This window comes from Pseudophryne corroboree, chromosome 10 (genome assembly GCF_028390025.1).
Source record: "Pseudophryne corroboree isolate aPseCor3 chromosome 10, aPseCor3.hap2, whole genome shotgun sequence".
Lineage (NCBI taxonomy): Eukaryota > Metazoa > Chordata > Amphibia > Anura > Myobatrachidae > Pseudophryne > Pseudophryne corroboree.
Genome location: NC_086453.1, coordinates 134336456 through 134361209, shown reverse-complemented (window position 1 = coordinate 134361209; position 24754 = coordinate 134336456). Strand labels below are relative to the sequence as shown.

The following is a 24754-nucleotide window of genomic DNA, read 5'->3' as shown; positions in this document are numbered from 1 at the left end:
AATATATTAGCAGGCTTTTTTTTAGGAGAATATCTGGTAGAGGAATGGAAAATGAGGAAATGGTACAGTGTACTGTAATAAATATTGCTCCAATATTAGAAGTGATCGCTGATTTCCTTAACCCATTTAAAAGAACAGTTTTAGATAATCACAGAACTAAGTGACTTTTACTCTCTAATTTACAACAGCGAGGGAATTATCTAGTATAATATAACAAGGATTTGCAATATACTGAAGTTTAACAGGAATCTGCACTCACAGTAATTCACAGGATTCAATTGAAAACATTTGCACACAATAGCGTTAAAGGTATTCATTGGAAAAACTTGTCCAGACTGCATTTCATATACAATATAAGGAAAGCACTTGGCTGCGCCCTAGTGCCTGCATAAATGTTGCTCAATGGGTAACTACTGCATGTACTGTAATGGGGTTTTCTGGTGTTTAAACCTGACCAGTGAAACCATGTTGCAGGCTTTGAGATCAATATATCCTTGTACATGCAGTAGTGGGTGGCTCTCGGCAGGTGTAGCCTCCAAAGTGTACAGCAAAACCTTCTTCCTAGTTCACCTCAATGTGAACGCCTGTGCCCTTGGGAGATTCCATCACAAACTAGAAGTGATCCAAGGTGTATGGGGAAGTGGAAAATTTTGTAGAAAAGTCACTACATCTAAACTCCTCCTGCTTTAGAACTGCTCCTCCATAAACTGAAAACTTTTCCTTTCAAAAGAATGGCCCTAATTTGGAGATGTGCGCAAACCAGATGTGTTTTTTTTTTTTTAAGAAAACGAGAGCGTGACACACACCCTGAGCTTGGCACTCCCAGGAAACAAGGACATCTTTTGAATTCAGACTTCCTGGCCTTGGATACAGAGCTGCAAGGACCAGTCTCAGTATCTGTGTCCCGCAGATTATGCTATGCTGCATCTTAGGTAGCAGCACTCGACAGGTGTTGTGTTTTTTTTTTTTTTTTTCTCAGACTCCTCCTCCTTTTGCATTAGCATATTTCCTCATCACTGCTGCGCCCAAAGACATAGCGGCGATATGCAATGTACCCATCTCTGAATAGACCCCACTGTTCCATCTAGTCGTCTTTATACCTTACATTATTAATGAACTTGGGGGAACATTTGGACTGTGTTTTAGTCCAGGTTATATTTTTGAAACTATACTAAAAAATGTACATAGAAATGCACTGTTGTGCAACAGGGCAAAGCAAAGTGATGCCCGTGCATTTATAGGATCTCGCACCTAAAGGCCCACCAGCTCAGAGATAGTACAGAATTGTCCCTTGGTGGAGTGACAGTGTCTTGGTCTCCTGTCCCATCTGCACAGAGTGGAACTAAAAAAAAAAAATCTTCCCCACTCTCTCATATCTAATTTATCTGCTAAAGTAAATCTTATTTCTCTAGCATCCATAAGGGATATTAGGGAGATTTAGTATGATGGGTATAGACTGTGTCCAAAGGAGCCAGTGCACTTTAAATTTCTTCACTCTGTGTGCTGACTCCTCTCTATGCCCCCTCCCACAGGCAAAAAAGTGCCCTCAGGAGAGGATACACATCTCTGCAGCTCCAGAGAGTTTTCCTCAGTTTATTTTAAGTCTGTTATTTTCGGTATGCTGTTTGGGCAGCAGCATACCTGCACCGTGGAAGTTAGGGGGGGGGGGGGGGAGGAGTCACCGGCCTTGCAAGGTGTCAGAGCTGTTTCCCCGCTGCAGGACCACCTTCCTGAGAGGTTGTTTGTTCCGCAGGGTACTGCGCCTTAGCTGTCGCAATTGCAGCACGCCACTAACAGATGCCTGAAGGTGATGACGGAGGTGAGTACAAACTGGGCCCAGCTAGAGAGGTCCCCCGGTTCATGGTGCAGCAGAACGCGGGACCCTCCTGGGGGGGACCCACTATAGCCACCCCCTGTATGAACTGGCTAGTGGTGGCTTAAACTAGCACTAGTGTGATGTTTTTAAACACTTTAGGAGACATTGCCAGTATAAAAAGGGCTGTACGGATGGTGTAATGGTTAGCGGATTATGGGTTTGATCCTCACTATGGCCCCTGTGCTTGCGTGGGTTTCCTCCAGGTACTCCGTTTTCCTCCCACAATCCAAAAAATATATACTTGTAGGTTAATTGGTTCCCAAGTAAATTAACCCTAGCGTTAATGTATGTGTGTGCACATGTGGTAGGGGATATAGATTGTGAGCTCCACTGGGGCGGGGACTGTTGTGAATTGCCAAATATACTCTAAAGCACTGCGGAATATGTGTGCGCTACATAAATAATTGGTAATTAATAAAAAAATAGCTCTGGCGCCATTGGGAGGGGGGGGGGGTGGGGGTGGAGCTTCCTCAGCGTGGGACCAGCGGCTTTTTGGCACCTTCCTTTGCTTACTGCAGCAGACTCGCACAGCTCCTCCTGACACACAAGACACTCTGGAAAACTGGTACAGGGTATAGCAAAGGGGGAGAGCTGCTATTGTACACAATCTGTGTCCTATACAGGACAGAAATCATAGTTGTTTCACTGTGATATAATAAGCTGACCGCCTCACTGGGGCTGTGTAGCAGGGGTGTGCTGGTCTCTATCTCCTCTCTCACCTACTGTAGGGGCAGTCTTGCTAAGTATTACTGTTGTATGTGTATGTAACTGATTTACTGTGAACATGGGTGAACACAAACTGCGGTGTATGCCACACCAGATTCTCTCCCTTATCATCTGATTCTGTATCATGTGAACAATGCAGCCTATCTTCACAACTTAGTGAGGGGGCTGGTGGAGAGAGTTCAGAGCCTTCCTGGCTAGGTGCCATTAAAAATATGATCCAAAAAACAACAGAAAGATAGTAGCGCTAACAAGAATCTTTTACTAGATAATTTCTAATTATTATATTTAGATAATTATCTTTTACTAGATCATTTTACAAGATAGCGCCAGCTATCCTGAGGGAAACTTTGGAGGGAACCAGCTCCTAGATGGTTCGTTTAGTCTTTCGCCCCTATACCCAGGTCGGATGACCGATTTGCACGTCAGGACCGCTGCGGACCTCCACCAGAGTTTCCTCTGGCTTCGCCCTGCCCAGGCATAGTTCATCATCTTTCGGGTCCTATTGCGCGCGCTCATGCTCCACCTCCCCGACAGAGCGGGCGAGACGTGCTGGTGGTTTGCCCGCCGGCGCGGTCGGCGGCGGCAAGATCCCACCTCAGCCGGGGCGCCCCGGCCCTCACCTATATTGTGCCGCGGGTTTTCGCTGCGAGCCCTCCAACTCGCGCGCGCGTTAGACTCCTTGGTCTTGTTTCAAGACTGGTCGGGTGGGCCACCGACATCGCCGCTGACCCGTGGTCGTGGGCCCTCCCGCTCTGGCGTCGCGGTCGGGGACGCACTGAGGACAGTCCGCCCCGGTGGGAGGGCGCGGCGGCGGTCGTCTCCCTCGGACCCAGGCGACTGCTCTTGCCGGGAGGGGCCTGGCTGGGAAGGCCCCCCCCCCTGGGCCTTCCCAGCCAGCCCGGAGCCGGTTGCGCCGCACTGCTGCGGAGGAAATGCGCCAGGGGGGACGGAGCGGGCAAGGGGTGTCCGACGACCCGGGGCGGCTGGCGTGTCAGCCCGCCGGGTTGAATCCTCCGAGAGGACTGCACGGACCCCACCTGTTTACCTCTCAGCGGTTTCACGCCCTCTTGAACTCTCTTCAAAGTTCTTTTCAATTTTCTCTTACGTCGTAGAGGATGCTGGGGTCTCCGTAAGGACCATGGGTTATAGACGGGCTCCGCAGGAGACATGGGCACTATAAAGAACTTTAGATGGGTGTGCACTGGCCCCTCCCTCTATGCCCCTCCTCCAGACCTCAGTTGGATCCTGTGCCCAGAGGAGACTGGGTGCATTGCAGGGGAGCTCTCCTGAGTTTCTCTGAAAAAAGAATTTTGTAATTTTTTTTATTTTCAGGGAGCACTGCTGGCAACAGGCTCCCTGCATCGTGGGACTGAGGAGAGAGAAGCAGACCTACTTAAATGATAGGCTCTGCTTCTTAGGCTACTGGACACCATTAGCTCCAGAGGGTCGGAACGCAGGTCTCACCCTCGCCGTTCGTCCCGGAGCCGCGCCGCCGTCCTCTCACAGAGCCGGAAGATAGAAGCCGGGTGAGTATAAGAAGAAAGAAGACATCAAAGGCGGCAGAAGACTTCAGATCTTCTCTGAGGTAACGCTGCGCGCCATTGCTCCCACACACAGCGGGCACTGAAGGGTGCAGGGCGCACGGGGGGCGCCCTGGGCAGCAATAAACCTCTAGGACTGGCTATTAGAGTTATATAGGCTGCAGAGGCAGTAGATTATACAATCCCCCGCCAGTGTTAAAAAAAAAAAAAAAAAATTGAGCGGGACCGAAGCTGCCGCTGAGCCACCGAAGCCTGGCGCAGTGAGTGTGTGCGTATATAATATATATATATATATGCGCTGTTTATCTGGGAATTGATTTCCAGTGTCAGTTGGCGCTGGGTGTGTGCTGGCATACTCTCAATCTGTCTCTCCAAAGGGCCTTATTGGGGAACGGTCTCCATATAAACATATCCCTGTGTGTGTGGGTGTCTGTACGCGTGTGTCGGCATGTCTGAAGCGGAAGGCTCATCTAAGGAGGAGGTGGAGCAGATGATTGTGGTGTCTCCGTCGGCAATGCCGACACCTGATTGGTTGGACATGTGGAATGTGTTAAATGCAAATGTGACTTTGATACATAAGAGATTAGACAAAGCAGAGTCCAGGGATACTACAGGGAGTCAATCAATGGCTTTGACGGTGTCACAGGGCCCTTCAGGGTCTCAAAAACATCCCCTATCCCAAATAGCAGACACGGATACTGACACGGATTCTGACTCCAGTGTCGACTACGATGAAGCAAGGTTACACCCAAGGGTGGCCAAAAGTATTCATTATATGATTATTGCAAAAAAAGATGTTTTGCATATCACAGATGACCCCTCTGTCCCTGACACCAGGGTACATATGTTTAAGGAAAATAAACCTGAGGTAACGTTTCCCCCATCTCATGAGCTTAACGCGTTATGTGAAAAGGCTTGGGAAACCCCAGACAAAAAAACTACAGATTCCCCAAAGAATTCTTATGGTGTATCCTTTCCCTGCACAGGACAGGGTACGTTGGGAATCCTCGCCCAGGGTGGACAAGACTTTAACGCGCTTATCCAAGAAGGTGGCGCTACAGTCTCCAGACACGGCAGCCCTCAAGGATCCTGCTGATCGCAGACAGGAAATGACTCTAAAATCAATTTATACACATACGGGCGCTTTGCTCAGACCGGCAATAGCATCGGCTTGGGTTTGCAGCGCAGTAGCAGCTTGGACAGATACCTTGTCAGCTGACATTGATACCCTAGATAGGGATACCATTTTAATGACCCTAGGTCACATTAAGGACGCAGTCTTATATATGAGAGACGCTCGGAGACGTTGGGCTGCTAGGTTCGAGGGCCAACGCCATGGCGATTTCTGCTAGGTGAGCACTGTGGACCCGCCAATGGACGGGTGATGCCGACTCAAAGAGGCATATGGAAGTTTTGCCTTACAAGGGTGAGGTTTTATTTGGGGAAGGTCTCGCGGACCTGGTTTCCACAGCTACCGCGGGTACATCTACCTTTTTGCCTTATGTTCCCCCACAGCAAAAGAAAACACCACAATATCAGATGCAGTCCTCTCGGTCGCATAAGTCCAGAAGAGGTTGGGGTTCTTCCTTCCTCGCCAGAGGTAAGGGTAGAGGGAAAAGAATGCCGGCTACGGCCAGTTCCCAGGAGCAGAAGTCCTCCCCGGCTTCTACTAAATCCACCGCATGACGCTGGGGCTCCACTGAGCGAGTCCGCACTGGTGGGGCACGTCTTCGACTCTTCAGCCACGTCTGGGTTCAGTCGGACGTGGATCCTTGGGCGATGGAAATTGTATCCCAAGGCTACTAGCTAGAATTCGAAGACGTGCCTCCTCGCCGGTTCTCCAAATCGGCTTTACCAGCTTCAACCCCAGAGAAGAAAATAGTTTTAGCTGCAATTCAAAAGCTGTGTCAACAGCAAGTGATTATCAAGGTTCCCCTAATACAACAGGGAAAAGAGTACTATTCAACCCTGTTTGTGGTCCCGAAACCGGATGGCTCGGTCAGACCCATTCCAAATCTAAAATCCCTGAACTTGTACTTAAAAAGGTTCAAGTTCAAGATGGAATCGCTCAGGGCAGTTATCTCCAGCCTGGAAGGGGGGGATTTTATGGTGTTTCTAGACATAAAGGATGCATACCTTCACGTCCCCATATATCCTCCTCATCAGGCATACCTGAGATTCTCTGTACAGGACTGTCATTACCAGTTTCAGACGTTGCCGTTTGGGCTTTCCACGGCCCCGAGGGTTTTCACCAAGGTAATGGCGGAAATGATGGTGCTCCTGCGCAGGCAAGGAGTCACAATTATTGGACGATCTCCTGATAAAAGCGAGATCAAAGGAACAGTTGCAGAAAAGCGTGTCGCTCTCTCTGAGTGCTGCAGCAGCATGGCTGGATTCTAAATCTACCAAAGTCACAGTTGGTTCGAACGACTCGGCTATCTTTCCTAGGCATGATTCTGGGCACAGAACAAAAGAGGGTTTTTCTCCCGATGGAAAAAGCCCAGGAACTCCAGAACATGGTTAGAGACCTGTTAAAACCGAAAAGAGTGTCAGTCCATCAATGCACTTGAGTACTGGGGAAAATGGTGGCGACCTACGAGGCCATCCCCTTCGGCAGGTTTCATGCGAGGACTTTTCAGTGGGACCTTTTGGGCAAGTGGTCCGGGTCCCATCTTCAAATACATCAGAAAATAACCCTGTCCCCCAGGGCCAGGGTGTCTCTCCTGTGGTGGCTGCAGAGTGCTCACCTTCCAGAGGGTCGCAGGTTCGGCATTCAAGACTAGGTTCTGGTGACCACGGACGCGAGCCTCCGAGGATGGGGAGCAGTCACACAAGGAAGTAATTTTCAGGGACCGTGGTCAAGCCAAGAGGCTTGCCTACATATCAACATACTGGAATTAAGGGCCATATACAACGGCCTACGACAAGCGGAGAATCTTTTTCGCGATCTACCGGTTCTGATTCAATCAGACAACGTCACAGCCGTGGCTCATGTAAACCGCCAAGGCAGGACAAGGAGCAGAGTGGCAATGGCGGAAGCCACCAGGATTCTGCACTGGGCGGAAAATCACGTAAGCGCTCTGTCAGCGGTATTCATTCCGGGAGTGGACAACTGGGAAGCAGACTTCCTCAGCATACACTATCTCCATCCAGGAGAGTGGGGACTTCATCAAGAAGTTTTTGCAGAAATAACAAGTCTTTGGGGACTTCCTCAAATAGACATGATGGCGTCACGTCTCAACAAGAAACTTCGGAGGTATTGTGCCAGGTCAAGGGACCCTCAGGCAGTAGCGGTGGATGCCCTGGTGACACCATGGGTGTTTCAGTCGGTCTGTGTTCCCTCCTCTTCCTTTCATCTCAAAAATATTGAGAATCATAAGACGAAAAAGAGTGCAGACAATACTCATTGTTCCAGATTGGCCTCGAAGGGCCTGGATTCAGATCTTCAGGAGATGCTCACAGAAGATCCATAGCCTCTTCCTCTCAGGGAGGACCTGTTGCAGCAGGGGCCCTGCATGTTCCAAGACTTACCGCGGTTACGTTTGACGGCATGGCGGTTGAACACCGAATCCTAGCTGGGAAAGGTATTCCTGAGGAAGTCATCCCTACTCTGATAAAGGCTAGGAAGAAGGTGACGGCGAAACATTATCACCGTATCTGGAGGAAGTTTGTATCTTGGTGTGAAGCCAAGAATGCTCCTACGGAAGATTTCCACTTGGGCCGTTTTCTCCACTTTCTATAGACGGGAGTGGATATGGGCCTAAAGTTAGGCTCCATTAAGGTACAGATTTCGGCCTTCTCTATATTCTTCCAGAAGGAATTGGCTTCTCTCCCAGAAGTCCAGACTTTTGTAAAGGGAGTGCTGCACATCCAGCCTCCTTTTGTGCCCCCAGTGGCACCCTGGGACCTTAACGTGGTGTTACAGTTCCTAAAATCTCACTGGTTTGAGCCTCTTCAAACAGTTGAATTCAAATTTCTCACTTGGAAGGTGGTCATGTTGTTGGCCTTGGCATCTGCAAGGCGGGTGTCCGAATTAGCGGCCTTGTCTCATAAGAGCCCCTATCTCATCTTCCATGTGGATAGAGCTGAGTTGAGGACTCGTCCTCAATTTTTGCCTAAGGTGGTGTCATCGTTTCATATGAACCAGCCTATTGTGGTGCCTGTGGCTGCGGGAGACTTGGAGGATTCCAAGTCCCTTGATGTAGTCAGGGCCTTAAAAAATTTACGTAGCCAGGACGGCTCGGATTAGGAAAACAGAAGCACTGTTTGTCCTGTATGCAGCCAACAAGGTTGGCGCTCCTGCTTCTAAGCTGACTATTGCTCGCTGGATCTGTAACACGATTCAGCAGGCTCATTCTACGGCTGGATTGCCGTTACCAAATTCAGTAAGGGCCCATTCCACTAGGAAGGTGGGCTCTTCTTGGGCGGCTGCCCGAGGCATCTCGGCTTTACAGCTTTGCCGAGCAGCTACTTGGTCGGGTTCAAACACCTTTGCAAAATTCTACAAGTTTGATACCCTGGCTGATGTGGACCTCATGTTTGCTCAATCGGTGCTGCAGAGTCATCCGCACTCTCCCGCCCGTTTGGGAGCTTTGGTATAATACCCATGGTCCTTACGGAGTCCCTAGCATCCTCTAGGACGTAAGAGAAAATAAGATTTTAAACCTACCACTAAATCTTTTTCTCCTAGTCCGTAGAGGATGCTGGGCGCCCATCCCAGTGTGGACATTTTTCGGCATGACTTGTATATAGTTTTTGCTTACATAAGGGTTATGTTACAGTTAAGATCAGTCGTTTGCTGATACTGTTTTGTTTCATACTGTAAACTGGTTGAGTATATTCCAGGTTATACGGTGTGGATGGTGTGGGCTGGTATGAATCTTGCCCTTAGATTAACAAAAATCCTTTCCTCGTACTGTCCGTCTCCTCTGGGCACAGTTTCTCTAACTGAGGTCTGGAGGAGGGGCATAGATGGAGGAGCCAGTGCACACCCATCTAAAGTTCTTTATAGTGCCCATGTCTCCTGCGGAGCCCGTCTATACCCCATGGTCCTTACGGAGACCCCAGCATCCTCTACGGACTAGGAGAAAAAGATTTACCAGTAGGTTTAAAATCTTATTTTCCCTTATGGTACTTGTCCGCTATTGGTCTTGCGCCGGTATTTAGCCTTAGATGGAGTTTACCACCCGCTTTGGGCTGCATTCCCAAACAACTCGACTCCGGGGAGGCCGGGGGCCGCCACCGGCCTAACCGTCCACGGGCTGGGCCTCGATCAGAAGGACTTGGGCCCCCGAGCGACGCCGGGGTGGTTTCGGTCTCCCGTACGCCACATCTCCCGCGCCCGCCGGGCGGGGATTTGACGCTGGGCTCCTCCCTCTTTACTCGCCGTTACTGGGGTAACACTGGTTAGTTTCTTTTCCTCTGCTTTAGTAATATGCTTAAATTCAGCGGGTCGCCACGTCTTATCTGAGGTCTCAGTCAGGAGAGCGGACCGGGAGAGGGGAGAAGATGGCTGCCGGGCGAGGGGAAGCGGCGGTTTGACCCGCCGACCCCTCCGCCCGACCGCCTCGCTTTCTCCCCCGGCCGCCTCGCTCGGGTTCCCCTCGACCCGGCGCATGCTTCCTCCGCCTGTGGCCGCCGGCAGCCCTGCATCGACCGCAGGCAACCACTCGGTGGGGGAGGCCGTCGCCCCCCGGGGAACCTGGGGATCGCGGGAGGTAGGGTCTGGCCTTGGGTGGACGAAGGTGGCTGCGCTGCACCCCAGTCTCCGCTGGGAAGAGGGGGTCGGGTGACCGCCTGCGAGGCCCCAGTCGCACCAGAGGGTGGGCGATCGATGGGGAAGCGACCCTCAGACAGGCATAGCCCCGGGAGGAACCTGGGGCCGCAAGGTGCGTTCGAAGTGTCGATTAATATGTCCTGCAATTAACACTAATTCTCGCCGCCAGCTGCGTTCTTTATTGACGCGCGAGCCGAGTGATCCACCGCTAAGAGTCGTGGCTCTTTTTTTTTTTTTCACTTCGGTCGCTCCAGGGTAGGCAGGGGCGCTCAGCGTTTCGGAACAAAAAGGGTCGGGGAGAACGCTCCCCTTGGGCCCTGGTGCCAGGTGACCTGGAAGCACGGGGGCGGGCCGCGAACCCGTCCCGGGCCGGGTCCCCACGACGCTCCCGGTGGACGACCGTGCCGTTTCAGGACTTTTCAACCTACCGCTCCTCTCCTCTCTCCGTGGCGGGGAGGGTCGCGAGCGGTACCCGGATCGACCTGGAGGGGACCGTTGAGTGCGTGCGCCCACGTCGGGGAAGCTGGGCGTGGGAGGCCCGGGAGGGTGGCCGTCCGTCTCTCCGCCGCGTCTTTTTTTTCGTTCCTTCTCAGAGTGCGGCCGGGCCCCCCACGCTGTGAGCGTCTTTCTCGGCTGGACCCCGCGGCCGAGCAGATAAATGATCCTTCCGCAAGTTCACCTACAGAAATCTTGTTACGACTTTTACTTCCTCTAGATAGTCAAATTTGATCGTCTTCTCTGCACTCGTCGGGGCCGATCCGAGGACCTCACTAAACCATCCAATCAGTAGTAGCGACGGGCAGTGTGTACAAAGGGCAGGGACTTAATCAACGCGAGCTTATGACCCGCACGTACGAAGGGTAGACACACGCTGGTCCGTTCAGTGTAGTGCGCGTGCAGCCCCGGACATCTAAGGGCATCACAGACCTGTTATTGCTCGATCTCGTGTGGCTGAACACCACTTGTCCCTCTAAGAAGATGGACGCGGACCGCCGGGGGTCGCGTAGCTAGTTAGCATGCGGGAGTCTCGTTCGTTATCTGAATTAACCAGACAAATCGCTCCACCAACTAAGAACGGCCATGCAACACCACCCACAGAATCAAGAAAGAGCTATCGATCTGTCAATCCTTTCCGTGTCCGGGCTGGGTGAGGTTTCCAGTGTTGAGTCAAATTAAGCCGCAGGCTCCACTCCTGGTGGTGCCCTTCTGTCAATTCCTTTAAGTTTCAGCTTTGCAACCATACTCCCCCCGGAATAACACCACCGGATCGCCGGTCGGCATTGTTTATGGTCGGAACTATGACGGTATCTGATCGTCTTTGAACCTCCGAATTTCGTTCTTGATTAATGAAAACATTTTTGGCAAATGCTTTCGCTCTGGTTCGTCTTGCGCCGGTCCAAGAATTTCACCTCTAGCGGCACAATACGGATGCCCCTGGACCTCCCTCTCAATCATTGCCCCAGTTCCGAAAACCAACAAAATAGGAGACTGGAGTCCTATTCCATTATTCCTAGCTGAAGTATCCAGGCGACCGGGCCTGCTTTGAACACTCTAATTTTTTCAAAGTAAACGCTTCGGGCTCCCGGGACACTCAGTCAAGAGCATCGGGGAGGTGCGGAGAGGCAGGGGCTGGGACAGGCGGTAGCTCGCCTTTCGGCGGACCGCCAGCTCGATCCCGAGATCCAACTACGAGCTTTTTAACTGCAGCAACTTTAATATACGCTATTGAGGCTGGAATTACAGCGGCTGCTGGCACCAGACTTGCCCTCCAATGGGTCCTCGTTAAAGGATTTAAAGTGTACTCATTCCAATTACAAGGCCTCGAAAGAGTCCTGTATTGTTTTTCGTCACAACCTCCCCGAGTCGGGAGTGGGTAATTTGCGCGCCTGCTGCCTTCCTTGGATGTGGTAGCCTCCGAGTGGGGCCGCAGTACGCGCCATCTCGAAATCGGCAGGTCCGTTGGACCGGGCTCCACCCACTGGCGTGCAGCGGGAGACCGGGCGCCGGGGCGGGTCTCGAGCCGAGCGGGCGCTCTGGATGGGAGGAGGAGGACAGCCGTCCCGGTCAGGCCAAGGGGGAAGCTTGGAGTCAGAGTGGACGGCAGGGCCCGGCACCGTTGGGCGGACACCCCGGGGAGTGGGGATGTCGCCACGCTCGATTTCGCCTGTTTCCGCTTCACCCGAAAACCCGTTCGCTAGGTAACCGGTGCACGCCGTCCTGGGAAGAGTTTTTTTTTCGCTGGGAAAGCAGCAGTGTCCCCAGCCCCACCTCATCCCGATGTACGCCTGACTGGTTTCATCTTTTCCCGGGGGCGTGAAAGGGTGTAAAGAGGTTCTGTCTCGCGGGGCTCCATCGCCCTTCCGGGATGCTGGCACCCGGGCGTCCGCGGCTTCTGACGGCTCCCTCCGAAAGCACCTCCCGCTCTCCCTGTGTCTCCTGCCGGCCTCGCTCTGAGTCTGCGCTTCTCTCTTGCCCTGCTGCGAGACTCGACTCCTCTCCCGTGCGCTCTCGCTCTGACCTCCGCCCCGTCTGGTCCTCCCGTATGCGGTGGGGGGCCCGGAGGGCGAACCCTTCCGTGCGGCCGTCTCGCCAGAGCGGGGGCGGCACGCAGAGCCCTCTCCTGGGGCTGCGAGGAGCGGCTGTCGGGGCGAGCCGCGTCCTTGGATCTCGATGTGACGCTCGTTCGGTTCCTGGGAAATCGTGTGCTCCGTCGGGGTCCGGGGGCGAGCGCCCTTCGCTGGGCGAGGGGGATGGTTCTGGCACCCATGGCGGTGTCTGATGCCTGCGGGTGCTGGCAGACAGAGCAGACCACGCCGCATGGGGTCGGGTGCGGGGCCCGCCCGGCTCTGGACAGGAGCGCTCGGGTGGACGCCTGGGGACCGGACGCACTCGCCGGCGGAGGGGTTCCGGGCGCGCCGTGGGCAGAGGGAGGGTTGGTTTCGCCTGGAGCCGGCCAGGACCCCTGGGTTCCGGCCGAGTGATCGTCCCTCCCCACCGGGGCTCATTGTGCCACATCGATCGGGTTGCTGAAAAAAAAGAAAGATGGGGCCCTTCTCTCGCGTAAACCTCAGCCCTCCGTTTCCTCTTCCGGCTTGACTCTGGTTGCCACCTGTGATGCTCCCTGCCGGGTTCTCTCGGGCGTAGCGGGACGGGCGGCGTGCCCTCCGATGTTTCCCCTGGGCTCCTGGATGCGCCTCCTGGCCCGAGGGGCGCCCGTCCGAACTCATCGGCGGAACTTCTGCAAATCTCAGTACCCGATTTGGTCCGCCGGGGTGGGCTGCGGCCGGGGGGTGAGGGTTACAGGCCCGGGCCGGACGCCAGGCGCTGCCCTGTCTCGGCCTCCGAAGGGGGATTCGGGGAACGGGAGGCTGGAAGTCCCGGAGCGAGAGAGAGAGACGTGCACCTGCGGTGCTGCGTGCCTGTGGCTCCCGGCTGGGCTCTCCCCCACCCGCTCCACGGGCCCCAGTTCGGGAGTCTGACTGCGTCCGCTTTCCGCTTCCAGAGAGGAGGCCGGCCCTGCTGCTCTCCGAACTCCGTGCCTCCTCTGCCACGGGTCCTTTCGCAGGAGCTCCAGGGAAATGGGCTTATCGACCCCGGACATAGTCCCTCCTCTCTCACTCACCTCACTCGTACCTACTGATCCGGCGGGTAGCGACACAAGCGGCCGAGGGCGCGCTCAACCCAGGCTTCCTCCTCCCCGAACCCCTGGAAGCGCCGGCAAGCCGCGGCACTCCGGTCCGCACTCATCCACGACACTTCTGCGCGGGAGGCTGACGCTCGCCGGCCGCGTCCCCCAGCCCGGGGGCGCACCCGACGGCCCCCCCCCTTAGTGGCCAGAGGCGTCTCGGACCGCGCCGCTCGGGGGGGAATGGCGGTGCACGCCCCGGCCCCCTCGTCCAAACGGGCAGGCGGCGCACGGGCAGTCCCCGGATTCCCGCAGCGGCACCCCACCAGAGGCCGCCTGACGCCTCTGCGGGGGAGGTGGGGGGCGGCAGAATTCGTCTGTCCTCCCCAACAGAAAATTCCACCCGGGCGAGAGTAAGTGGGACGGAGGCCCCGGGCCGCCGGCTTGCGGGCAGAGGCGCCCCCCGCTGGCCGGTTGAAGGAAAGAACGAAACGAGACAAATAGAAAAACTTTAAAAAAAAGCACTCGCCTCAAACAGATGAAAAGTACCCGGTCTGCCCGGTTGAACCCTCCCCCGTGTCCACGGCGCGGCGCCCCCAGCTGGCCAGCCGAGGGAAAACATGATTGAGAGGGGGGAAAAAGTGAAAAACAGGCAAAAGACAAAAACACATATATAAAAAAAATATATTATTAAAATCTCTGAAAACAATAAGAAAAAAGGTGTCCCAATAATAACAGCTGCCTATAAAGTGTGATCCGTTCCCATTTCTGATAAGCTGGATTGCAGATGGGTGAAAGGAGTAATAAAGGACTTGACAGCACAGTCTTAATGGTATAACTTTACCACAATGGTACCGCTGGAGGTGTAGTCCCTTGTAAGTGTCCCTTTATTGTGATCAGAAACCATTCAGGGTTCGAGTTCCTCTTTAGGTCGCGGTGTCCTCCTTTTGTGGAGAGAATTTGTGATACTCCAGATGCAATTAGTCACCACGATTTTTCTGCCAAAATTCAAAGTCCAGTCTTCGTCCGGGCATTAAAAATAGGATGTCTGATATGTCATCACAACTCACTGCTAATGCTAAAAAAAACTCAGCTACTACAGCAGGCTGTTGCAGACCTAGCTGCCAGGGGAGGTGTTACACAAACCCCCCTCTCTAACTCAGGACCACAAAAGCCTGGTTTACCTGCCTTACTCTCTGAATCAGATGAAGAAATACAGGAGGATGGGGAGGACTTGGACCCTGTTAGTGGGGATTCCACTTCTGCGCAGGGTATTTAACCCCTCATTCTGGCTATACGGGACGTGTTAAAACTCCCTTTAGAGGACACAGTGTCACAGCAGTGATTTTTCTTTACACAGAACAAACCTGATGTCACTTTCCCTGATTCTGCAGAGTTAGATGACCTATTTAAGTTAGCCTGGATAATCCAGACAAAAAATACCAAGTGTCAAAAAGGTTTTTGCACACTTTCCCATTTGCTTCTGATGGTAGGAAATTCTGGGATGAACCCCCGGGGGTTGACGTATCAGTCTCTCGACTGTCTAAGAAGGCGGTGCTGTCTGTCCTGGGAGCCTTTACCATAAAGGACCCTGGGGACAGAAAAATATAGACTAAGCTAAAGTATATCTACACAGCAGCAGGTGTATCGCAAAGCCTGGTCATAGCGGGTTGGTGGATGACTCATGCCATTCATAGGTGGGCTACTCAAATTCAGGAGGGCCTCTCCAGGGATATGCCTCTGGTCGCTACGGTGACTCTCCTGAAGCACATTCAGGACACTGCATTTGTCCTATGTGACTCGCTCAAGGAGATAAGCAATATTAATGCTAGGACCTCTGTCATGGCAGTGTCGGCGCGCAAGGCCTTGTGGTTACGTCAATGGATAGCGGACGCAGAGTCCAAGTGCAGTGTGGAGTCTCTCCCCTTTACTAGGGAGTGGCTCTTTTGGGTTAAGTTGGATACATGGATTTCTAAAGTTACTGCTGGGAAATCCACGTTTCTCCCCTCTGGTGCCCCGCCAGCTAGTCATACCTACCCGGGGCCATCTGTTCAGTCCTTTCGGTCTAACAGATTTCGATCTAGGGCCAGAGGTGCCTCTAATTCAGCTAGAGGCACCAGAGATAAGACCAGAAAACCAGCGTCTGCCGATTCTCGGGATCAGAGCACCGGTTCAGCTTCCACGAAGTCCTCAGCATGACTGTGCCCACCCACACCGAGGGGATTTTGAGGTGGGAGCTCGACTGCGTCACTTCAGCCACATCTGGGAAGGCTCCTGCCTGGATACCTGGTGTAAATACCAAATTGCTTTCTAACAAATATTTAAAATGCCCGCTCCAATATATACTACGGACGCCAGGCGCATCTTATCATATACGATAAAAGTGTGCTGTACGTCGCAAAATACTACATCCCTTAAGAGAAAACAATACACCCACACATTGTCTGAGTTCAAAAGCTCATTGATGTATATATTTGTTATTAAAAGGATATGTATTCAATATATCACAATGTACAGTGTATGTGTGTGTATATATATATATATATGTTACATGGTTACAATTTATACAGTTACATGGTTACAATTTATACATTTAGCAGTTAATACAAACTAAATCAAATACAGTTACAGGCCAGCGATACAATTACCATATTTTGCTCAATGCTTTCTACGCTCCAGTTCCTCCATCTTTAGTTCTCAACTCCAGCTCACAGAGCAAAATATTACCAACACTCCATCTCGCTCAGGACCCAGGGGAAAAAGGACAGACTTCTGTGTGTCTCATAAGCAATGTACTATGTAGTTTGGGGGAGTGCACAGACTAGTCTAAGGGAGGGAACTTTCTCATTCATGATGAGTCACTGGTCAATTCATATGCAAACGAGGTTCAGCCTTGATGGACAAATGACAGGAGATAGCCACTGGTCAAGCATGCTGTCTTCCAGGAAATCCATTGTTCTAATAAGAGTGACTTTAGCTTTCATACATTTAATCATATCTACTTGTTGCAATGAGCTACAACTTAATAACAGGCATCAAATTGATATACACATAATTCTGGTTGCTTTAATACCAAACACGACATGTCTATCTTGCTTCGTTCCAATAATACACATACATGACGTTACTCCATTAAATACATTTAAAACATTATGATGTCTGGCGCTTGATATGTTCAAATTATGTGCGGTATGAAATATGTGTCGAATCTATCTCTGTGGCATGTCTGTAAATGCGCGTGGTACCGTATGTTGCTGTGCTCGCGTGTATTTGCAAGCATAGCAACTCATATGTGTGGACTCTGTAATATTTTTTATTTCGACACTAGGTAAGGGACCTAATTTCTCAGGGCTACAAGTTGGAGTTTGACAGCGCTCCTCCCCAACGATTTTTGAAATCAAGCTTACCAGCTTTGGAGGATACGAGTGTTACACTGCAACAGGCCATCCTAAAGCTGGTCCGGACCCAGGTCATTGTTCTAGTGCCACTGCAGCAACAGGGAAAGGGTTACTACTCCAACCTGTTCGTGGTTCCGAAGCCAGACTGTTCGGTAAGGACCATTTTACATCTAAAGTCCTTGAACCCTTACCTTAAAAGGTTTTCAAGTTCAAAATAAAATCATTGAGAGCAGTGATTGCGGGCCTGGAAGAACAGGAAATCATGGTCTCCCTGGATTACAAGGATGCCTATTTTCATATTCCGATTTGGCCACCTCATCAGGCTTATCTGAGGTTTCCCCTACTGGACGATCACTACCAGTTCCAGGCACTACCATTTGGCCTGTCCACAGCTCCGAGGGTGTTCACAAAGGTAATGGTGGAGATGATGCTCCGGGTCCAGGGGGTCAATGGTTGTCCCTTACCTGGATGATCTCCTGATAAAAGCAAGATCCAGGGAGCTTTTATTGCTCCATATCGACCGCACTATCCAACTTCTGTCACACAATGGGTGGATTCTCAATTTACAAAAGTCTCACCTGGAGCCGACTCAGCGGCTCCTGTTCCTGGGGATGTTACTGGATACTGTGGTCCAGAAGGTGTTCCTCCTGGAGGACAAGGCAAGAACATTTCAGGAGATGGTCCGCATGGTCCTCCGACCTGCTCGAATATCCATCTTTGCATAAGATTGTTGGGGAAGATGGTTGCCTCATACAAGGTGATCCAATATGGGAGGTTCCATGCCAGAACGTTTCAATTGGATCTCCTGAGTTAGTGGTCTGGATCACATCTGCAGATGCACCAGATGATACGGCTGTCACCTCAGGCCAGGATTTCCCTCCTGTGGTGGCTGCAGTCTTCCAATCTCCTGGAGTTTTGTGATTCAGGATTGGATCCTCACGAAAGATGCGAGTCTAAGAGGATGGGAAGCTGTCACCCAAGGGGCTCTGTTCCAGGGCAAGTGGTCAGCTCACGAAGTCCTCCTGCCGATCAACGCTCTGGAACTTCGGGCGATCTACAATGCCCTGCTTCAGGCCTCTCCTCTACTTCGGGATCATGCGATCCAGGTACAATCGGACAACTCCACAGCAGTGGGGTACATCAATCGGCAAGGAGGGACAAAAAGCAGGTCCTGCATGCAAGAGGAGTCAAAAATACTCCTCTGGGCAGAAACAAATGCAAGAGCACTGTCGGCAATATTTGTTCCGGGTGTGGACAGCTGGGAAGTGGACTTCCTGAGTCGTCCCGATCTCCACCCGGGAGAGTGGGGGCTCCACCATCAGGTGTTTCAACAGATCATCGACCGGTGGAGCTGCCCACAGATAGACATGATTGCTTCTCGACTGAACAAGAAGCTTCTTTAGTATTGCTCCCGAACCAGGGACCCTTAGGCGAGGGCAGTAGATGCACTGACGTCGCCTTAGCCTTTCCTTCTGGTCTATCAGTTTCCTCCAATTCCATTGCTCCCGAGAGTGCTCAAGCGAATCAGGAATCAAAGAGTTCAGGCAATTCTGATTTGCCCCGGATTGGCCTCGGAAGGCTTGGTACGCGGATCTTCTGGACATGTCCTTCTGGACATGTCCTCTGCCAATGAGAAGAGATCTTCAACAAGGTCCGTTCATCTACCCGGACTTACGGCGGCTTCATTTGACGGCATGGAAGTTGAGCGGAACATCCTAGCTCATAAGGGCCTTTCCAAAAAGGTTATTGCTACCATGGTTCAGGCCAGGAAACCTGTGACGTCAAAACACTATCATCATATCTGGCGGAGATATGTCTCTTGGTGCGAGGAATGCACGTATCCACCTGTGGAGTTCCACTTGGGACATTTCCTGCAGCCTGGTGTGGGTAAGCGCTTACGTCTGGGTTCCATTAAGGTCTAGATTTCAGCTCTCTCAATTTTCTTCCAGAAGAAATTGGCAGTATTGCCAGAAGTTCAGACCTTCTTGCAAGGAGTGCTTCTCATTCAGCCTCCCTTTTGTGCCGCCCATGGCACCCTGGGATTTGAGTGTAGTATTGGAATTTCTATAGTCCCCCTGGTTTGAACCTCTGATGACGGTAGAAGACAAGTACCTCACGACGGTAGAAGACAAGTACCTCACGGAAGACGGTGATGTTATTGGCCCTGGTTTCTGCTAGGCCTGCCTCAGAATTGGGGGCCTTATCGTGTAAAAGTCCCTTCCTGGTCTTTCACAAGGACAGAGCGGAGCGCAGGACTAGGCAGCAGTTCCTGCCGAAGGTCATCTCTGCGTTCCACTTGAATCAACCTATTGTGATTCCGTCAAGTTCTGGCACTTCAGCAGCTCCGGAGGCATTGGATGCTGTACGAGCCTTGAAGATCGATGTCAAGAGAACGGCTGGAATTAGAAAGACGGATCTTTTTTCGTGCTATATGATGCACAGAAAGCAGTCCATTGCTCGTTGGCTTAGGCTTACTATCCTTTTTTATCAACATCATTGGTACTGTGCGCCTACTTGGTGGTTTGCTCTAAGTTGTTTTACTTTTAGGAGGCTGGCTACCTCCTTACCAAGTGGCTGCCATTATCAGTGTTCTATTTGCACGACCCTGCTCAGCGCCTACAAACCTTTTTTCTTGTTACTATCCAGCAGGCCTATGTGTCGGCAGCCTTACCTGTTCCAGTCTCTCAAGGCCCACTCTACAAGATCGCAGGCAGGTGGTGCTGCAGATGGGCAGGTGGTGCTGCAGAAGTGTCCGCACATTCCCGCCTGTTCTGGAAGCTTTGGGACATCTCCATCGTACGAAGTCTCCCCAATATCCCATATGGATGCTAGAGAAAATAGGGTTTTAATTACCTACCGGTAAATCCTTTTCTCGTAGTCCATAAGGGATATTGGGCACCCGCCTCAGTGCGTTGACTTTAATGCAGGTTGTCTTTTCTATGGTTACCTGTTCAGCTGTTGCTGTCTGGTTACCAGCTGTTGCTGGTTGTTTTATGTTAGTGGTGTGCTGGTGTATAAATCTCACCACTCATTGTTATGTTCCTTTTCTCATGTATGTCCTTTCTCCTTTGGGCACTGTTTTACCTATAACTGCCTGTGGGAGGGGGCATAGAGGGGAGGAGCCAGCACACCCAGTGAAGAAATTTAAAGTGCAAAGGCTCCTCTGGACCCCGTTTATACCCATCGTACTAAGTCTCCCCAATTTCTCTTACGTCCTAGAGGATGCTGGGGTCCACATTAGTACCATGGGGTATAGACGGGTCCACTAGGAGCCACTGGCACTTAGAGTTTAATTGTGTGGGCTGGCTCCTCCCTCTATGCTCTTCCTACCAGACTCAGTTTAGAAAATGTGCCCAGAGGAGCCGGTCACAGCTAGGGGAGCTCCATAGGAGTTTTTCTAGTTTTATTAATTATCTTAGAGTTAGTCACAGGGAGGCTGCTGCCAACAGCCGCCCTGCTTCGTGGGACTTAGGGGGGGGGGGGGAATAGTGTCCAATCCTTAGAGGTTAATGACCACTATCTCCGCTGACAGGACACTGAGCTCCTGAGGGTGATGATCGTTGGCCGCCCAAGGCGACCGCTCACTCCCGCAGCATGCCGCCACCCCCTTACAGAGCCAGAAGATTCCGGTGGCGAGTTTGTCATCGGCGACCTGACAAGCGGGGAGCCGGTGTGAATTGCGGTAACGGGGTAGGAGCGCAGTACTAACTGCGATCCGGAGAGCTCAGCGGTACACAGTGCGGCGCTATGAGGGGCGCTCTGAGCCAGCGCGAATACCCTACACTGGTCACTCAAGGCTGTCAGGGGCTTCGGTAACGCTGCTAGCCCATACCTCAGGCCAGTATAAAGATTTGAAAGCGGGAAGATGTGCCATGTTCAAGGGGCGGAGCTTCTCTGAGCGGATCCAGCGGCTTCCAGCGCCATTTTCTCCCTGCAGATATACAGCGACGCTGACAGGGAGTGCTGTCCCTCCACACGACTCCAGCTATCCTGTGCGGTACCAGGGGGTTGTAGAAGGGGAGGGGGGGGGGCTGTAAATTACTGTGTAGTCTTTTAAGGGTACACAGCGGCAGGTATTTGGTTTATAGTTACCTATTGAAGCGCTGTGTGCTGGCTCCAAGCTCTGTGTCTCTCTGAAGGAACTTGGGGGGGAAACTGTCTGATATTTTCCTGTGTGTGGGTGTGTATGTTCTCTCACATAGCCATGTCCAGGGACTCTGTGTCTTATGCTGCAGAGGAGGTTTCTTCTCCAGAGGAATCCATTCCATGTACCCAGGAATGTAATGTCTTGTCTCAGGCTTCTATATCTGAGCCAGAATGGCTGACTTCAATTAAGGCAGGCTTTTTCAACCAGTATGCCATGGCACACTAGTGTGCTGCGACCAGTTGCAAGGTGTGCCGCGGAGCCAGAGCACCTTCAGAGTGAACTGTTGGCCTGGGCTCTTCTTAGAGGATCACTCATGCTCCGGCTGTGACCCGTGCCTTGATGACGCCGTGGTGTGATATCATAGGTCACGGCCGCCACAACTCACCACCCAGCCAGCCCACCCGCCTGCATCCATAGCTTTCCTTACCCACCCACATCTACACCTACCCGCCCGCTGCTCAATATTCGCAGCACTCCACTATGAACAACCTCCGCCACTGAGGGATAGGGAGGGGGACAGCTGACCAGTAGGGACTAATATTTGTTATGTTATTTCTTCTGTGGGGGCAGCAATAGGATTTATGAATTTATGGGGGGAATAATGTGAATAATTCATGTGGGGGAGCAATAGGCTTTATGTGGGGAGAAATGTGATTGATTTATATGTGCGCAACATGATTTATGTGGGGAGCAATAGGATTTATGTAAAGAGCAACATGATTTACGTGGGGAGCAATGTGATTGTTTTTTCTGTATTTGTGGATTTTTCTCTTACGTCCTAGAGGATGCTGGGGACTCCGTAAGGACCATGGGGTATAGACGGGCTCCGCAGGAGACATGGGCACTATAAAGAACTTTAAAATGGGTGTGTACTGGCTCCTCCCTCTATGCCCCTCCTCCAGACCTCAGTTAGTTAGATCCTGTGCCCAGAGGAGATTGGGTGCACTACAGGGGAGCTCTCCTGAGTTTCTCTGATTAAAAGAATTTTGTTAGGTTTTTTATTTTCAGGGAGACCTGCTGGCAACAGGCTCCCTGCATCGTGGGAGTGAGGAGAGAGAAGCAGACCTACTTAAGTGATGGGCTCTGCTTCTTAGGCTACTGGACACCATTAGCTCCAGAGAGATTGGAACGCAGGTCTCACCCTCGCCGTTTGTCCCAGAGCTGCGCCGCCGCCGTCCTTGGAGAGCTGGAAGATAGAAGCCGGGTGAGTATTAGAAGAAAGAAGACATCACAGGCGGCAGAAGACTTCTGATCTTCACTGAGGTAACGCGCAGCGGTAACGCTGTGCGCCATTGCTCCCACACACAACACACACTGAGGCACAGATGGGTGCAGGGGGGGCGCCCTGGGCAGCAATATAAAACCTCTAGGCTGGCATTTTAGTATATATGGGCTGCGGAGGCAATATATATACAAATCCCCTGCCAGTATTGTATATTTGAGCGGGACCGAAGCCCGCCGCTGAGGGGGTGGAGCTTGATTTCACAGCACTGACCAGCGCCATTTTCTCCACAGCACACTGCAGAGAAGCTGGCTCTGAAGGTATATTGAATAATATTAAAGCGCTGTGTGTCTGGGAAATTGTTTTCCAGGGTCATTGGCGCTGGGTGTGTGCTGGCATACACTCTCTGTCTCTCCAAAGGGCCTTATTGGGGGACTGTCTCCAGATTGGATATTTCCCTGAGTGTGTGGGGGTGTCGGTACGCGTGTGTCGGCATGTCTGAAGCGGAAGGCTCTTCTAGGGAGGAGGTGGAGCAAATGTGTGGTGTCTCCGTCGGCAACGCAGACACCTGATTGGTTGGATATGTGGAATGTTTTAAATGCAAATGTGAATTTATTACATAAAAGGTTGGACAAAGCGGAGTCCAGGGAAAATGCAGGGAGTCCATCCTTGCCTTTTATTATGTCACAGGGCCCTTCTGGGTCTCAGAAGCACCCGCTATCCCAAATAGCAGACACTGATACCGACACGGATTCTGACTCCAGTGTCGACTACGATGACACGAGGTTGCAGCCAAAGTTGGCAAAAAGTATTCATTATATGATTATTGCAATAAAAGATGTGTTGCATATCACGGATGACCCCTCTGTACCTGACACGAGGGTCCACATGTTAAAAGAAAAGAAACCGGAGGTTACTTTCCCCCCTTCCCATGAGTTAAATGAGTTGTTTGAAAGGGCTTGGGAAACTCCAGACAAGAAACTGCAGATTCCCAAAAGGATTCTTATGGCGTATCCTTTCCCGGCTAAGGACAGGATACGGTGGGAATCCTCCCCCAGGGTGGACAAGGCGTTAACGCGCTTATCGAAAAAGGTGGCGCTGCCGTCGCAAGATACCGCAGCCCTCAAGTATCCTGCTGATCGCAGGCAGGAGACTACCTTGAAGTCAATTTATACACATACTGGTACCTTGCTCAGACCGGCGATAGCGTCGGCTTGGGTTTGTAGCGCTGTAGCAGCGTGGACAGATACCAATATCTGCTGACATTGATACCCTGGATAAAGATACCATTTTACTGACCTTGGGTCATATAAAGGATGCTGTCCTGTATATGAGAGATGCTCAGAGAGACGTTGGCCTACTGGGTTCCAGAGCCAACACCATGGCGATTTCTGCTAGGCGAGCCCTGTGGACCCGCCAATGGACGGGTGATGCCGACTCAAAGAGGCATATGGAGGTTTTGCCTTACAAGGGTGAGGACTTATTTGGGGAAGGTCTCACGGACCTGGTTTCCACAGCTACCGCAGGTAAATCCGCTTTTTTACCTTATGTTTCCTCACAGCCAAAGAAAACGCCACATTATCAGATGCAGTCCTTTCGGTCGCATAAATCCAAAAGAGGACGGGGATCTTCCTTTCTCGCCAGAGGTAAGGGCAGAGGGAAAAAGCTGCCCTCTATAGCTAGTTCCCAGGAGCAGAAGTCCTCCCCGGCTTCTACTAAATCCACCGCATGACGCTGGGGCTCCACTGAGGGAGTCCGCCCCAGTGGGGGCACGTCTTCGACTTTTCAGCCACGTCTGGGTTCAATCACAGGTGGATCCCTGGGCAATAGAAATGGTTTCCCAGGGTTACAAGCTGGAATTCGAAGATGTGCCTCCTCGCCGGTTTTTCAAATCAGCCCTACCAGCTTCTTCCCCAGAGAGGGAGGTAGTTTTAAGTGCAATTCAAAAACTGTGTCTTCAACAAGTGGTGGTCAAAGTTCCCCTGCTTCAACAGGAGACTGGGTACTACTCAACCCTGTTTGTGGTCCCGAAACCGGACGGTTCGGTCAGACCCATTCTGAATTTAAAATACTTAAACCTATACTTGAACAGGTTCAAATTCAAGATGGAACCGCTCAGAGCGGTCATCGCCAGCCTGGAAGGGGGGGGATTATATGGTGTCTCTGGACATAAAGGATGCATACCTTCATGTCCCCATATATCCTCATCAGGCGTTCCTGAGGTTTGCGGTACAGGATTGTCATTACCAATTTCAGACGTTGCCGTTTGGACTTTCCACGGCCCCGAGGATTTTCACCAAGGTAATGGCGCAAATGATGGTGCTCCTGCGCAAGCAGGGAGTCACAATTATCCCGTACTTGGACGATCTCCTGATAAAAGCGAGATCGAGAGAACAGTTGCTGAACAACGTTGTCACTCTCCCTGAGGGTGTTGCAGCAGCAT

At 51.8% G+C, this 24754-nt stretch overlaps 1 non-coding gene across 1 annotated transcript; it reads right to left on the bottom strand.

Moving 5' to 3' along the window:
* Positions 1-9985: 9985 nt before the first annotated feature.
* LOC134967288 (5.8S ribosomal RNA) lies at positions 9986-10136 on the bottom strand. The gene has a single exon (XR_010188794.1). It is a non-coding gene; the product is annotated as a 5.8S ribosomal RNA (ribosomal RNA).
* Positions 10137-24754: the final 14618 nt, after the last annotated feature.